Consider the following 17,883-nt stretch of genomic DNA (forward strand, 5'->3'; position numbering starts at 1 on the left):
TGCATAATGGCTCTGAGAAGAAGGTGATGTTATGATCTTATTTCACAGATGAGGAAATTGAGGCAGACAGACTAGTTAAGTGGATTGCCCAGAGTCTTACAACTACTAAATGTCTGGAGGCTAGATTTGAACTGGGATCTCCCCGACTCCAGGTCCAATACTCTATCCAATGGGCTATTTTCCATGTTAAAAGTATGGAAAGAAAACTAACTTCAACACTTTCCTCAGATATTCTAAACTCAGGCTCTGAAAACAATAGGGGTTTGTGGGGAAGGGAATAAAGAGGGAGATTTAGAAGACAAAGATATTGACTCAGGGCTGGTTTTCTATTTCTTTGACTATCTATACTGAAAGGAAGACACCTAGACTCAATCTCCCTGACCACTACCACTATTATTGACTATTGATGGCCTATTCAGTAAATGAAGACCATCATTATTCCACCACCCTCTGCTCTGTCATCAGTGTGCACCAAGCCAACTAAACAGCAGTTTTCTCCAAAAGTAAGATCACTGGGATCTTTGCCAGATTCCTAAGCAGTGGGATACCATCATCTTCATTTCCTTTTCACTTTGAGGTCTTAAAAAATGGAGTGACACCTCATTTAATCTTGTAAATAATTTCACACTAACTAACTCTGCTCTTCAAGCTAATATTTGCCTAATGTACTTAGAGAGTATTATAGGACCACATAATCCTTTGTGTAAAGAGGACTTTTGGGAAGTCATGTCAGTCAGGGGAGGGAGCACTTTTTTTTCCTGTTTCAGAACTGACTTCATCATTTTTTTTAAACCCTTACTTTCCATCTTAGAATCAATACTAAATATTGGTTCCAAGACAAAGGTAAGGGTTAGGCAATTGGGGTCAAGTGGCTTGCATAGGTCATACAGCTAGAAGTTCCTGAAGCCAGATTTAGCCCAGGACCTCCAATCTCCAGGACTGGCTCCCTATTTTTTTTTAAACTCAAAGGTGTCCATTTTATTTTAAGCTCAAAGGTGTCCATTTCCTCAACTGTCCAGGGCCAACTTGATTTGTTATTAAGCATATCTTCACCCCATCCCTGCCAGATCTATTTTATCTTACAGTTTGAAAACTGAGTCCCAGGTAGGGTCAGGGCTCACATAGCCTTTGGGAGCAGATTTGAGATAAGTCATCAGACTTCTATTACAGTAATTTTGGGCTGTGTTCCACTTCCATTGGAAGCAGAATAAGAGAGATCCTAAGATATGTGATTAATTTGGTCCATTTAATGTTATGGACATGGAATTCTAGTATTTATGTGCATGCAGAGAAAATACTTTTTAGGATTATCAATAATCAATAAATTCATATCTCTTATATGCACGTAAGGAAAATCACGAAACAGTAAGTGCCTTCTAATCTCCCTTTCAGTGCCTTTTCCTCTTATGTCTTTCTCTATTTTTTAATTCCATCTCTCCCAGTCTGTTTCTGTGTCTGTGTCTATGTGTGTGTCCTTCTCAGTGTTCCTCCCTCCTTCTCTGTCTGTCTCTTCCCTCCTTCTTTCCCTGACCCTCTCTCTCAGTACACATAAACATATGATCTCATTCTTGTTCCATCTGGTTAAAATAAAATCTCTCCTACTAGCTTAAGATGATATTCCTTCTAAAATATGTATAATTTAACATTTGGAAACATCAAAAGACCATTAAGTCTGGCAATTCTAACAGACAATGATGTGTAAAAATTACTTTACCTATACTTTCTCATTCGAAAATACAAAATAGCAATAGGTTTAGGGACCACTAACAAAATACACAGACCCAAATGCAGACTTAATGGTAAAATTCTGAATAATGAGTAGACCAAAAATGATAATTATGTGAATGAAAATTATAATGATAAAACAATATATCAAAATTTCTGGGATACAGCTAAATTAGTTCTCAGAGGAAAGAAATCATATCTCCATGAACATATTTAACAAAATAAAAAGAGAAGATTAATGAACTGAATATGCCTTTTTAAATGTTAAACAAGTCTAAAATAAGTACAAAATAAATGTTTAAAATGAGGCAATATAGAACCACTAGAAACCAAAAACTCCATAAAAATGATAAAACTAAAATATGACTCTTTGAAAAGACTAATAAAATTGATGATCCTTTAGCCAATCTGTTTTAAAAAGAAGAAATCAGAAAATCAAATCAATAAAATAGTCAATGAGCAAAGTGACATTGCAACAAAATAGAATACAAAAGAATTATCAGTACCTATCATGCACAGGTATATGCTAACAAAACTGAAAATATAAAAGAAATGGGTGGATACATTAAAAATATAAATTACCCATATTGTTACAAGACCAAATAGAGATTCTAAGTAAACTAATTTCAGAAAAGGAAATGGAGTTACCTATAAAGGAACTACCAGAGGAGGGGGAAGAAACTCCTAGTCCAGATGGATTCAAAGGAAAATTCTATAAAAGTTTAAAAAACCAATATCCTTAAAAATTATTCTCAAAAATTGAGAAAGAAAGCACTCTTCCAGAATCTGTTTATGAGACAAATATAGTCCTAAATACAAAAATCAGAAAAGAACAAAACACAAAAGAAAACTATAGGTCAATATCACTAATGATTATTGATCCAAAAATTTTAAGTAAAATTCTATCAAATATACCATAGAAATCACTCATTATGGCCAAGTTGGGTTCATACTAGGAATACAAAGATGGATTAATATTAGAAAAACAATTTTTAAAAATCAAAACATACAAAACCATGTGGTTTTCTCAAGAGATGCAGAAAAAGCCTTTGATAAAATACATTGATTAATACCCCCCAAAAATATATATACATATATATACACACATATACATATAAAAATACAAAGTCTAGGCATAGAGTGATCTTTATTAATATCATTAAAACTTCTATTTAAAACTGAAAGGCAATAATCATATGAAATGGGAATACTCTACAACCTTTTCCAGTAAAGATGAGCATAATGCAAGAATACACTCTCTTTACTATTATTTGAGAAAGTTGTAGAGATATTAGCAACAGCAATAAGGAAAAAATCAATTAAAGGCATAAAAATAAAGACAATATAAAACTATTCCTATTTGTTGATGATATGATGATATACTTGGAAAATCCCATGGAATCAGAAAATGTAATATTCAAGATAATAGATTCAGGAAAGTTACAGAATACAAAATAAACCCTTAAAAATTAACTGCATTTCTATATAACAATAACAAAATTTGAGAGGCAATAACAGAAAGGAGAATCTAATTCCAAATAACAACAAAATGTGCAAAGTATTTGGGGATCAATCTACCAAAGTACATAAAAGACATCAATTCAATTATAAGTGCTTCATAAAGAAATAAAGAACAAATTAAATGGAGGAATATTCAATGCTCATGACTGAGCCATGATAATAAAATACAAATTTCAACACCACTAAAAGTAATTTACATTTCAATACTATATAAAATCATCATAGAGGTGCTTTATATGATTTGATAAAATAAAAATCATTTGGAAAAGCAAAAGATCTAGGATATCAAGGGAAATGATGAAATGAGGTCAGGATAAAAGGGAAATAGCACTTCTAGACTTCAAACTATATTATAAAGCTGAAGTCACCATCTGGTTTTGATTTGATTGTCTAAAAATTAAAAATGGAAGACAAATGGAATAGACTAGACAAGTTGGAAACAATGGAACTTGTGTTAAATAAAGCAGAAAGCTTCTGTTCTTTAATAGAGAATTCCCAATTTGATTTGTAAAAACTGCTGGGAAAATGAAAGCATTCTGAAAGAAATTAGACTTAAATGAATGCCTCATACTATATTTCAAATTACATTCAAAGTGGATACATGGTCTTAATATTAAAAATTACACTAAATAAAGTTTTATTAGAAAGGTAGATTACCTACACATTTCACAGTTGAGTAGGAAATGAATTCTTGATCAGCAAGGGAAAGAAGAAATTACAAAGGATGAAACAGACAACTTTAATCATATAAAATCTAAAATCTTTTGCATAAACAAAAATTAGTACCCTTAATTTAAGGGGAGCAGTTCAATGAGGAAAAAATCTTTCATCAGATTTTACTTATGAGTTTAGTAACCAAGATACATAAAATATTAATATATATAAAATCATAGTCATTTTCCAATAGATAAGTGGTCAAAGGATATAAACAAAGAATGCTCAAAGAATTAGAAAACATTACCAAATATATAATGAGCGAAAAAACCAAAACAATCCTGAGGTTTTGACCTACACCTTGAAAATTGGTATAGTTAACAAAAATGGCAGTAGTCAACAAAACATTGGAAGTATTCTGGGACATTCTTGGTGGAGCTGTGAATTCCTAAATCCTTTTGGAAAGCAATGTGAAGTTATATGAAGTGATCAAAATGTCTACATTCTTTGAAACAGAGACTCCATGCTAGAACCCCAAAGAAACCATCAATAAGAAGAAAGAGTTCCCACAGCCCCTTAAATACATTTAGCAGCAAAGAAATGGAAACAAAATAAATGCCTATTGAATGGAAAATAGCATAACAGACCAGTAAATGAATGCAATGGAATGTTACTGTGTTGTAAGAAATTATTTTTTTAATACAGAAAATCCTGAAATGATTTTCATGAATTGATACAAAGTGAAATAAATAGAGTCAGGGGGAAAAACTATATGTATAATGACTACAACAATGTAAATTTTCCCAACTGACAAATGGTCAAAGGATAGTAAGCAGAGGAAGAAATCAAAGTTATCAATAGCCACATGAAAAAATAGCCACATGGTCCAAATCACTAATCATTAGAGAAATGCAAATGAAAACCACTCTGAGATATGTCACATCCATAAGTTTGTCTAAGTTGACAAAAAAGGGAAATGACAAATACTGGAAGGGGATGTGGGAAAATAATTACACGAATGCACGTTTACTGGAGCTGTAATTGAGTTCAATCATTTTAGAAATCAATTTGGAACTATGCACAAAAAGCTAAAAAGATTTTTTTAAAAAAGGAAAGGGAAAGGACCCATAAATATTTATAGCAGTTCTTTTTACAATCACAAAGAATTAGGAAATGAGAGGGGTACCAATCAATTGAGGTATGGTTGAACAAGTTATATAATATATGGATATGATGAAATACTTTTATCCCATTAAAAATGATGAAGGAGATAGTTGCAGAAAACCCTAGGAAAATTTGTATGACCTGATCTGAAGTGAATAGAACCAGATGAATATTTATACAGTAACAGCAATATTATAATAATAATTAACTTTGAAAGACTTAGTAACACTCATCAACACAAAAACTAACAATTCCATTATTAAACATGCTACCTACCTCTAAACACAGAATTGGTAGATTTGAGTGTACAGACTGAAGAATACTTTCTTCTATTTATTTCTTTTTAATTATTTTTGTTTTGTATTGGAAGATGGCTAATTTGAACATTTGTTTTGCATAACTATCTGTAATGGATTTTATTTTTCTCAGTTTGTTGGGTGGGAGAGTAGAAGAGAATGGTAGAAACTATGGTTCTAAAAATAAAGTTGAAAAACTTTTTTAAAAAGAATTGGAATATTTGGAGAAATACATAGAAAGAAAAACCAAAAATACATTTTGATATTTTTTTGTGGAGGTAGTTGTTCTTACATTTACATTGTTATATTGCAAAATCATTTAAAAAAAAGCATGGTTCAAAAGAAGAGGTAAGAGATGATTCCCAACACAGGTGTTGCATATTGCTCATGTTTTCAGATCTGATATGCTGATTTTTTTATTTTTTCTTGGCTTCAAAAAACACTATTTGTTATATAAGAGCTTCCTCTGGTTGACAAAGAAGTATACTAAGGAAACCTCTGAAGATATAATAAAAAGATATCAATAAAAACATTTTGAAATCAAAGAATGGAAAAAAAACAGAATTGTAAGAAGCTTGGTTTGAGATGTAAATAAGCCAGGTCATTCTGTGAATATTAATAAATGAAACTGTAACAACAGCAAAATGGAATAGTTCTGCTGGAAATTTCATAGTCATTCTAAGGGATCTATTCTCATCATCAATCATTATAAAATCATTATATTTGAATGGTAACTCCCCAGTACTCTATGTAGAGGAAGTGGAAATTGCATTTAAGAAATCATGCTGGCTGGATTCATTACAAAATTTATTTTATCTATCTAAATTCAACTGCATCCTCCTGGCAAGAAGGCAATCATTCTGCTCCTGCCTAATCTCTTCACTACCCTACTCTATTCCAAACCTCCTTGAGCCTCACACAGCATCCTCTCTTCCCATCTTTTCAGCTAAGAGCATTGCCCATACTTTGTTGTGTTTTTTAAAATACACTGTTCACTGTGAGCTGCCCTTCTTCACTGTTCCTCAAATCATATCCCTTAAAAGTATCTTCACTCACTTTCTTCACTCCATTCTCAGATCAAAAGAAGACCCCTTTTCCTTGCCAAGGCCAACACCTTTGCATCATACATCCTGAATTTCATCCCTTGCTGTCTTGTGTAGCCAATTTTACTCCATCTTCTATCTTTCTTATCTTCAATTTGTCCTGTCTACTGAGCCCCTCCCTGCTTTTGGCACAGAAACACACCCATGTCTCTCATAGCCCATTTAGAAAAAAAAACCTTCAACTCCTTTCCATGTCATCTTTCCCTTTGAAGTCAGTCTTGAAAAAGGCCTCTATACTTAATGCCTCAACTTCCTTTCCTCTTTCTCTTCTAAGACCTCTGCATCTTGGGTCCTGCCCTTGTTATTCAACAAAAAGTGCTCTCTTCAAAGTTACCAATGACCTCTTAAGTGCCAAATTGGAAGGCCTTTTCTCAGGGCACATTTTTGACTTCTCTTTCATATTTGGTATTATCGATCATTAGCCTCCTGGAGAATCTCTTCTACTCTCAAGAGTGAAAAGAAGAAACCGATAGGAGAAAATTTGCTTTTTCCTCATCTGTAGCCAGCTAACTTTAAGTGACTCCCATTGTTCTGTCCTGGACTCCTTTCTCCTACTATGCTCTAACGCCTGGTGATTACATCAGTTTCCATGTTCAGTTGTCATCTCTAAGCAGCTGATTCCCAAATCTATATAACTGGCCATTGTCTGTCTCCTGATCTGTAGTCCTGCATTGCCAATTGCTTTTGGGCATCTAGAACTGATTTATAGCTCTCTCAAACTCAATGTGCCTAAAAAGACTTCAGTCTCTTTCCCCTGGAAAATAGAGTTCACTTATTTGATCTCTTTTGTCCCTTTCAGTTCTAAATCTTTGATTTTATGTTCCTAAAGTCCTATATTTAAGTTGGAAATGATTCAAAAGACAATAGATGTGTTAATCTTTTATGGACTCAAACCCTCCACAGTGACTATTTCAATCTTTTCTTTCATTAAACTTCCACTTCTATTCCTCATCACTCCCAACTCCAGCTCCCAGAAAATGACCTTACCTATTTTGCAACAAGATTGAAGCTGTCTGTCATGAGGTTCCTCAGCTCATCTCCTGATTTACTATAATCTCCATAGAATCCTGTGGCTTTTCTCCTTGCCAAAGCAAACCTCTGTACTTGTTCCAACAGCTGGAGCTGGCCTTGCTCATCCCCTTTTGTCTCATCTATCAATTTCTTATCTATTACCTCCTTCCTGCTGCCTAGGAATATTTTCAAGTCTCTGCTATCCTAAAAAACCTTTCCTTTGGGGGGCAGCTGGGTAGCTCAGTAGATTGAGATCCAGGCCTAGAGATGGAAGGTTTTAGGTTCAAATCTGGCCTCAGACACTTCCTAGCTGTGTGACCCTGGGCAAGTCACTTGACTCCCATTGCCCAGCCCTTATCACTCTCAGGGTTAAAAAAAAACCAAAACTTTCCTTTGATCCAACTATTCCCTCAAATCTCTCATCTCTTCTGTTTTTAAGCTCCTCAAAGTATCATCCCTTTACTCATTTTCTCCTCACCAGCTTACCAGAGGCTCTACAGAAACCTCTTCCTCCTCTCACCTCTTATCTCTGTCTCTCTCATCATCATCACTGACCACTTATTTGCAAAATGTAATGTCTATTTCTCAGCCTTCATCCTCCTTGATCTTTCTAAAGTATTTGAAACTATTCACCATCCCTTCCTTCTCAATACATTTTCCTTCTTTGCCTACTTTGATATTATTAACTCCTGGCTCCCTTCTGACTTCTCTACCCAATTGCTCCACCTCCTCATTTAATTCTCCTCCCATACCTTAAGTTTGGATATTCTCCAAGGTTTTGTCCTGAATGTTCCTCTCTTCTCTCACTGTGCTTTCACATAGTGATCTTATCTACTCAACTCTATGCAAATCAGTAAAATCTATACACCTGTTCCTTATCTCTCACTTCAACTCTAGTCCTGCAACTCTTAACTTCCTACTCAGCATCAATTAGATCTAACAATACCTGAAACTCAGATTGCATAAAACTGACCTCATTCTCTCATCTTACCCTGATCCTCCCCCCAAAACCTGCCCCTCTTCCCAAATTGACTCTTTTTGCTGATGACACTACCTCCTTCTCCGTACACTAGGCTTGAGACCTCAGGATCATATATGAATCTTCCCTCTCATTTCTATCTTTCACAGAATCCTTCTTTCTTTTATACTTAGCTCAGGTGTCACGTCTTTTGTGAAGCTCAAATTTTTCTAAAGTATTTTGCATCAGTCTCTCCTTGATCCATGAATTAAATATATATATATTCCTTGTCCTCAATAGAAATTCAAGCTCCTTGAGGACCAGGACTATCATTTGGTTTTATGTTCATATTCCCCATGCCTAATACAGTACATGGTGCCAGCTTAAGAAATGTTTAATTGAATGGTACATGTAAATCATACTACAGCATATTGTCAATAATGACATGTATGTAGGATTTGGCATTAAAAATTCACCATTGATTTTTTACCAAAAAAAATGACCAGAGAAGGAAGTTGGGTCTTTTATATTTGATGATCAAGGAATAATATAGAAAGACATTGGTCTTTATCAGTGTTTCATAAAATATTAAAAGGGCCAGAAAATAGTCTACACCCATTTTAGCCAACTCAGAGAAAGGGGCTTCTCTGTTCCCCCTCTCCATGCCCACTTGAGGACATTTCTCAGATCACCCACCCCCTGCCCAGCAGCCCAATGGGAGCACTTCTTCCCTCCCCTGTCCGAAGTAAGGTGGGGGCTCACATGTAACATGAGGGTAATAATTTGGGCACTCAGTATCTAAAAGGTTTGCTATCACTGGTCTACACCAAAATGGGTAGATATTCTATGGAAAATTTGTAAATGGATGCAGATTAGAATTGGACTGGATGAGAAGACCAAGAAAGGCTGAACTTTGCCCCAAAATAAGTATTACCCACACTAAGTCATTAACTCCATTGTCTCTATTTTTTGTTGTTGTTTTAAACCCCTTATTTCTATTTTAGAAACCATCCGTTCCAAGGCAGAAGAGAGGTAAAGATGAGGCAATCAGGGTTAAGTGACTTGCCCAAGGTCACACAGCTAGAAAGTGTCTGAGGACAAATATGAATCCAAGACCTCCCATCTCCAGGCCTGGTTCTCTATCCACTGAACCACCCACCTGCCCCATTCTATTGTTGTAAAAACATCTTTCCCTGAAAGATATTTCTCAGTTCTTAGTTTAGCATTGAACATTAGAGGCAGTATGTTATAAAAAGAGAAAGCTCGTCTCAGTAAGACAGATTCAGATTCTGACACACTGGCTGCCATGACACTGGCCAAGTCATTTATCCTCTAAGCCAGTTAATGAGCATTTAAACTGCACTTGCTACAAGCCTAGGACTAAAGGGAATCAGGCAACAAAGAAAAGAAAAACCATAGTCCCTGATCTCAAAGTACTCACATAATAGGAGAGATAGCTTTCAAATAACTGTAGGTACCTACAGGATGTTCACAGAACAAGTGGAAGGTAAGCTCAGAGAAGAAACACTAGGAATTGGGGAGTAGAGGCAGGGAGGGAGATAGGAAGGTGCTCCTAGGCAACTCTCTAACACTATATAGAATGAAGCAGAGAATAGAGGGAGAAAAATGGGTGGTGTTGGGAGAAAATAGGATAACAAAAATATCCAGTGATGAACTCAAACAAATGACTGTAAGGTGAGCCATGGGTTGGGCAATTCCTAGGATGCCATCAAACAGTATCCGTGGAAGGAATCACTGGATTCTCATCCTCCCAGACCTCTCATCAACTGTATTATCAAGGTGAGCATGCAGTCTTGCATATATCAGGCATATGAAAATTGTAACAAGTTGCTGGCCCCAGGTATGTTCAACAGCAGTAGTAATAAAAAGGTGAAAATAAGTGCACCAAGAAGTTGATTTTGCTGCACATTTTTTCAGTAAGCTTCTTCTTTTTTTTTTTTGAGATTATGGAAATGACAATAAAAACTACTGAATAAATTCTTGTACTGCCTTACTTTCCAATAATAAGGTCTTGGACCAATAGTGTAGGCAATCCCATCTACTGCTAAGAGTATATTTTTTTAATGGACTAGAAAACAGCTATTTGCTTCCTTGATTGAAGGAAATCAAAGGTAAACAAGTAAGGAACTTGTTTGTTTGTAGAGCATTTAAAACTTTGAAGAAGAAGCCTAGATTTTCTAGCTAATTAGTTTGGATTGGGTATTTCCTAACTTTAGCAGTATTTTGGAACAGATACTGCAGTCATAGAGATTTGAGGATTACAGACAAAAGATAAAGGAACCTTGGAGATCTTCTACACTCTTTCCTTACCTTACTGTTAAGGAAGCTAAATTCCAAAGAATAAGGGACCTGGCCAAGGTCACAGAACTAGTTAGCAATTAAAAACAAAATAATGAGATAGCTGAATACTGTTACAGGAACTTCCTGCAATTTGGGATCAATCTATTACTTGTATGTATCTCTGTCCTCTATGTCCTCTTTCTTGCCAAGAAAGCATGGAAAGAAATTACCTCCTGGACAGTTCCTGGAACTGCCCCATTGGCAAGTGATTTCAAAGGTTGTTTGGAAAAGGCATTTGAAAGGACTGCCAGATCCTGGTGCTAGAGACTCCACAGAACAAAAGCATGATGATTTACAGAAAATTGGTTTGAGTGTCCAAGTCTACCCAGCAGGAGACCTAGAGGTACATATTGTTCCATTTTTTTCCTATGAATCACCCTTCCAAAACTTATTGTCTTCAGTGATACCTCCAGTTCCTTCACTCTACTGGATTTTTTCAGGCCATTATCCTCCTCTCATTTCACTTTGCTCACTTTCCAGTTCGAAGACACACTATCCTATACTCTTAAATGCCTTGCCCCCTTTCCTTATCTCTGCTCAGGACTTGCCTGACTTTAACTCTGGATTACTCCTACCATCTGCCACCTCCATTGCTACTTACATGTCGATGAATGGAGCAGGAAGAAGTCTTGAAATGGAGTCTACTGGGTCTATTACAAATTTCACCTCAACCAAGCACCCTTTGCGTGGAAGCCATATTTCTCTTCTTCTCTAAGTGGTAATCCACTCCTCATAGCAGCTGCTCCAAATTTGCATTTCTCTCTTCAAACCAGCTCCACCACCTTCTCAGCTGAAGACAATTGTCTTGTAATTTGCTCAGAACATAGAGGCTCTTTACTCTAAGCTCCCTTTTCTCCTCTGTTGAATTCTAAAACCTACTTATTTCTCTCCACTTTTTTCTTAGTCCAGTCTCCAAAAATGAGATGGTTTATCTTCTTACCAAGGATAACTTCCTTACATATGCCCTTGACCACCCCATTCCCATTGATCTTCAGCAAACAGATGCATAGTTCTCTCTCTCTCTCTCTCTCTCTCTCTCTCTCTCTCTCTCTCTCTCTCTCTCTCTCTCTCTTCCTTAGTTTCTTTCCACTCAAAGAAAACCTTCAGCCATATCGCCCAGTATTCTTGGAATGGTTTTCAGACCTGTGCTCCTAATCAAAATAGCAGTGCTTCAAAACTGTCATTTGCCAGTGCTTAAGGAGCTGTGCTCTTACTTCTTTGCAGGTAGATAAACTGATGGGCTGGAGGAGATTATGTGTGAAAGCAGTAGGAGAAACTAGGAATCATCCCCGATTTAATCCTTTTGAATTACATCTTTCACTTTCCATAGAGCCGCCTTGTTTTCCTTTTCAAAGCTGCAAGCATTCTGCATAATTCACTTAGGTATTGACTCTCCTAGGTTTCTGACATCTTGAAAGTAATTCATCTGACTACCTTGACTATTTAAGATCCTGTTAGAAAATACTCATCTTGTTCCTGCCCATCCCTCCTTTCTATCCCTCTGTGGGTTCTGATGGATTGATTCAAAAGAGATAGTCAAGCATTATTTAGGATCTTTGCATTTCCAAGAAAAGAACATCAGATCTGGAGCTATTAGAAGACCTGGGTTCAAGTTCCAAGTATGAGAGTTAATCTTTATGTAACCTTCGATAATTTAATTAAGCTCTTTGTGACTTAGTTTCCTCGTATGTAAAAAGAAGGAGTTGTGCTGAAATCTCTTTATCTCAAGAGCCATGATCCTCTGTACTACAAAAAAGTAGTGATTATATAGGTATAGCAAAAATGGTTAATTCAGNTAGGTGTGAGGTGATACCTCAGAGTTGTTTTGATTTGCATTTCTCTAATTATTAGAGATTTAGGACACTTTCTCATGTGCTTATTGATAGTTTAGATTTCTTTATCAGAAAATTGCCTATTCATGTCTCTTGCCCATTTTTCAATTGGGGAATGGCTTGATTTTTTATACAATTGGTTTAACTCCTTGTATATTTGAGTAATTAGACCCCTGTCAGAGTTTTTTGTTATAAAGATTTTTCCCAATTTGTTGTTTCACTTCTGATTTTGGCTACATTGTTTTTGTTTGTACAAAAGCTTTTTAGTTTGATATAATCAAAATCATTTATTTTACATTTTGTAATTTTCTCTAACTCTTGCTTGGTTTAAAAATCTTTCCTTTCCCAGAGATCTGACAAGTAAACTACTCTATGTTCACTTAACTTATTTATAGTTTCCCTCTTTATATTCAAGTCATTCACCCATTCTGAATTTATCTTGGTATAGGGTGTGAGATGCTGATCTAAACCTATCTCTCTCCACTCTAATCCATCTGCCAAACAGCTGCATAAATGATTTTCCTTAAGTTCAGGACTCTAACATAAATGTTAACTTTTCTGTTTGGTTTTTCAAGTACTTCATAACTTGATCCTAGCCTACCTTTCTACCTTCATTCTACATTATTTGTCTTCCCTGCATTGGAGGGTCCAATGAAATAAGCCTTCTTACTGTTCCTCATGTGAGCCATTCCCATAGAAAATAAACTCCTTGGAGGCTGAGATTGTACCATTTTGTCTTTGTATCCCCAGAACTGAGCAGTGAGCCTAGCATATAATCAGTATTTACTAAATGCTTTTTAATTAATTAGTTCAAGATTGCCAGCTTGGTGAAATGGAAAGAAGTCTGTAATTGGAATCCTACATGATATAAGACAAGTGATTAATCTCTCTGGGCCAGTTAGGTGGCAAAGTGGATAGAGTCCTGGGTCTGGAGTCAGAAAGACATGTTTCTAAATTCAAATCTGGCCTCAGATACTAGACAAGCCTTGTGGTAAACTGCCTCAGTTTCTCATCTGTAAAATAAGCTGGAGGAGGAAATAGCAAACCATTTTAGTATCTTTGCCAAGAAAACCCCAAATGAGGTCAAGAAGAGTCAGAAGACTGGATTATAAAATAAGAGAGTTAGACTAAGTGACCTTTTAAGTTCCTTTTCAGTTCTAAATCTATGACAGACAAATTCAATGAGATGAGTTTGAAGGAGAAGTCACTCTTCATGCTGGGTAAAACTAATGGAGACAGCTTCCAGAGAAACTCCCAGAATTTTGAGGAAATTCTCAAATGCAGTTGGGGAGAGTCTTAGATGTAGTTTTTCTCCAAGACCCAAGAGGAACAATCAATCTCTCTGGAATAACTGGAGTAACACTCCCTAGGAGGCGCAACCTCGAAGATACCCATTTACATCTACGTTTTCCATTTGACATTGTTACTTGTTCACATTTTTTAGTGGCGACAACCCAGCTTGCCTGGAAGGGGAAATACATCTTCCTAATCCTAAAGGTAAATATTGCCTATAAAAAGGGATTGTTAAACTAAGGCCACTTGTGTTCTGTTGACCTTGACTTTGTTTCTTTACAGAAGACAGGCTCCTCCACTCTGAAGCAGCATCTTAAAAGCAAAAGCAGGTAGACAGAAGTATTTACTGACCAGAAGAAATGATCTGATTAGGGATCCCTGCTTGAAAAGATATTATCAGAAGAAGAAAAAAGCAAGGCCATTTACCATAAAGGACATTGACTCTCTCTATAAATCAGATTATTAAATGATAGGTGGAGTACCTGGCATTTAGTAAGCACTTAATAAATGTTTATTGATGGACCAAGTAGAGGAATGAGGCCAGTCTGATGAAATAAATCAGCGAAAGTTTCAAGAAGAGAATGTTCTGTTCTGGGTTTGAGAAGGAAGGGAGGGAAAGTGGTTTAATTAATTTCGGAATAACAAATGAGGCTCCTAGCACTAGGCAAGGCACACCAACCCTTAATTTTGGAGACCAAAGTGTTCCTCCCTGAGGCCAATCATTAGAATAAAAGTTCCTAAAGGGCAAGGACTGTCTTTGCTTTTGTTCTTACTTTCTCAGCTGTTCAATACCAAGTGAATCTTAATAAATTTTTTTCTATTTGCCCATTTCCAAAAAAAAATGACAAAATCTTTACGACAAAACAGTGAAAGAGCATGAGATTTAAAGCAATGTTAGCCTTCATTCTATTTTTATACACCAAAGGAGATTAGTGGCATAATAAAAGGTAAACTGGAGGAAGAAGAGGAGCCTGCCACTCCTGCTTGGCTCAGAGGTTTCTTGTCTCACCTCTTTGAATCCCAGTATCCACTTGTTGTTGTTCAGTCGTTTCTAACATTATCTGATTCTTTGTGATCCCACTTGGAGTTTTCTTGGCTGAAGTAGTTTGCCCTTTCCCCCTCCAGCTCATTTTACAGATGAGTAAACTGAGCTAAAAGGGGTTAATTGATTTGCCCAGGATCACAGGGCAAGTAGGTGTCTGAGGCTGGATTGGAATTTAGGAAGATGAGTATTCCTGACGTCAGGCCTGGCAACTCTATCCACTGTACCTCTTAGCTGCCCGGTTCCCACTGTTAAAAAAAAAGTCTTTCTTTTTGGGGGGCTTTTACCCTTATTTATGAGGCAAAAATCAGGACAAGAAATTAAAAGAAACTTGTTAAATATATGTCAAAGTAGCCACAAGTTGTCTGGCTAATGACTGGAAATCAGCCCGGATTTCAGGGTAGGCATAGTTTTTTATAACAAAACTTTCATTCTGAGAGAGACACTTTGCACAGGTGCAACAGGTGGGGTATTTGACTTGCCTAAGTGCCCAATCTTAGGAAATGCAGACTGAGTGATGCCTCCTCCCAACACTGATTGACCCAAAGGACTGGGATTACAATAGTCCCAGCTGTTGTCAAATAAAAGGGCTGGCCTAGAAAATGTCTAAGATCCCTTTCAACTCTCATCTTTTATAGATATTCTAAACTTAGTGCTCAGTTGTTGCTAGTAGTGCCTTTTGCATTCAGGATGTTGCAGTATTAAAGTGGGCGCTTAAGCTTGAGCTAGTAGATGCTGGAAGGTGTAGTGCAGCAAGACAATTGGGTGGCCTCAGAGCCAGAAAAACAGTGGAGTTCAAGTTCTTCTTCTGACATAGTTGTATGACCCTGAGCAAGTCACTTAACACAGTTTGGCTCAGTTTCCTCCTCAGTAAAAGAAAATAGCAAATGGCTCAATTAACTTTACTAAGAAAACCCCAAACTGGGCCGTGAAGAGTTGGACATAACTGCAAGGAGGGAACGACTGGGCAAGTCACAACTTCTGGTGTCCTAGGTATTTATCTAAGGCTAAGCATTGCAAAGAAGGCATTGACTTGCATTGGTAGAGAATTTTCTTTATCTGGAAGTTCCTTATTTCAGTGACACAAATTCTGTCCATATGGCCTATTCCTATCTGAACAGAAAATAAATAATAGAGCAGTTAATAAATGAGAGCCCAGAGGGTGTTGGTCAAGGATGCTGGAAGAGGGAGAAAGTATTATTAGTTCAGTAATCATGGATTTGACAGCAAGGTAAAGCAGTCGATAGAGATCTTGGACCTGGAGTCAGGAAGATGCCTCTTTGTGAGTTCAAATCTGGTCTTAGACACTAGCTATGTGATCCTGGGCAAGTCACTTAACCCTATTTGGCTCAGTTTCCTCATCTGTAAAATGAGCTGGAGAAGGAAAGGGCAAATTGCTCCAGTATCTTTACCAAGAAAACCTTGAGTGAGGTCATGAAGAACTGCAAACTACTGAAAAACTACTGAATCGCATTCATGGATTTCACTTGGGAGAGACAAAGGAAGTCCCTAGATCATATCTTCAATGAAGAGAAGAAAATCACACATATAGGTTTTTTAATTGATAACTTTTCTTTTTATATCATTTTCATTTTCAAATTTATTTCTTCTTCCTCCAAAGAGCCATTCCCTTATAAGAAAGAATGAAAAAAAGTGGGAAGAAAGCAGTTCAACAAAGCTAAATATCACAACAATCAAGTCTGACAATATGTGTAATGTTACATACCCATAGTTTCTCCCAACTCTAAAGCAGAGAGGGAGATACATTTCCCCCTTACATTCAAGTATGGATTTCTTATTCATAATTAGTTTCCAAAATGTGTGACCTAGGCAATAGGTATTATATATGGAGATTGAGGTAGGAAAAGATCAATAAAAGCTAGATGGTTTGGAATGGTTTCATGGTGGGGAGTATGATAGGATCTAAAATGAAGACTATGGAATGGAAGGCATTAGGTCCAAAGCTTTCCTCCTCATTTTATAGTTGAGGGAAGTAAGGCAGAGCTGGTGACTTAAAACCAAATTTGAACCAATGTCTTCCTGATACCAAGTCCTATCTTGTCTTACAATTGTATACTTAAAACCATCCCTACCTAGATGAGGGGGATCCTTGAGGTTGCATGAGAAATGAGTATTCCTAGGGTTGGGTCTGGAATAAGGAAGGTCCTCCTGAGACACTGACCAGCTACGTGATCCTAGGCAAGTCACTTAACATTTCTAAGTCTTAGCTTCCTCATCTGTAAAATGAGAAGACAATAGCACCAACCTCACAGGCTTGTTGGGAGGATCAGATGGGATAATATATATATATATATGTATATATATATATATAAAAATACTTTGTGAACTTTATAAGGATATAAAAACGTGTGCTGCTGTTGCTACTCCTGATTCTCCTAGTGCTGCTTCGACCCTGCTACTACTGTCATCACTATCATCCTTATGGTCATTGCTACACCAAGACAGTAATGACTTCCTCCACAAAGCAGGTCTGAGCCACAGTCAATATCTAGTTGAAGTAGTGTCTATGCTGAGCTCTTGGCCCTGGAAATGGGCAATATGGAAATACTATGGTTTTCTGATCAGAAGAGTGATGTATTGAAAATATTTGAAAAGTCCTGCACTAAAGTGTTCCTTAAACTCTCATCAGAATATAACAGAGAATACAACAGAGATAACATCTTTGATCTTTGAGGCCATGTTAGATGAGCAATAGCCATAGAAGAGCCTACCAATCTGTAAGAAAGCAATTTCTTTAATGTGTAAGAGAGAAGGAAACATTTCATTAACAGATATCATTTTGCTTGGATTGGGTGAATACTCTCCCTAGTTATAGATTCTATAAGTGTGACCCTGTAGCCTAAAGCATTATCTTCTATTAGGCATTGCCATCTAAGTAAAGGAACCAAATGGCTGTGTTTTA

The sequence above is a fragment of the Gracilinanus agilis genome, chromosome 5 (genome assembly GCF_016433145.1).
Source record: "Gracilinanus agilis isolate LMUSP501 chromosome 5, AgileGrace, whole genome shotgun sequence".
Classification (NCBI taxonomy): Eukaryota; Metazoa; Chordata; class Mammalia; order Didelphimorphia; family Didelphidae; genus Gracilinanus; species Gracilinanus agilis.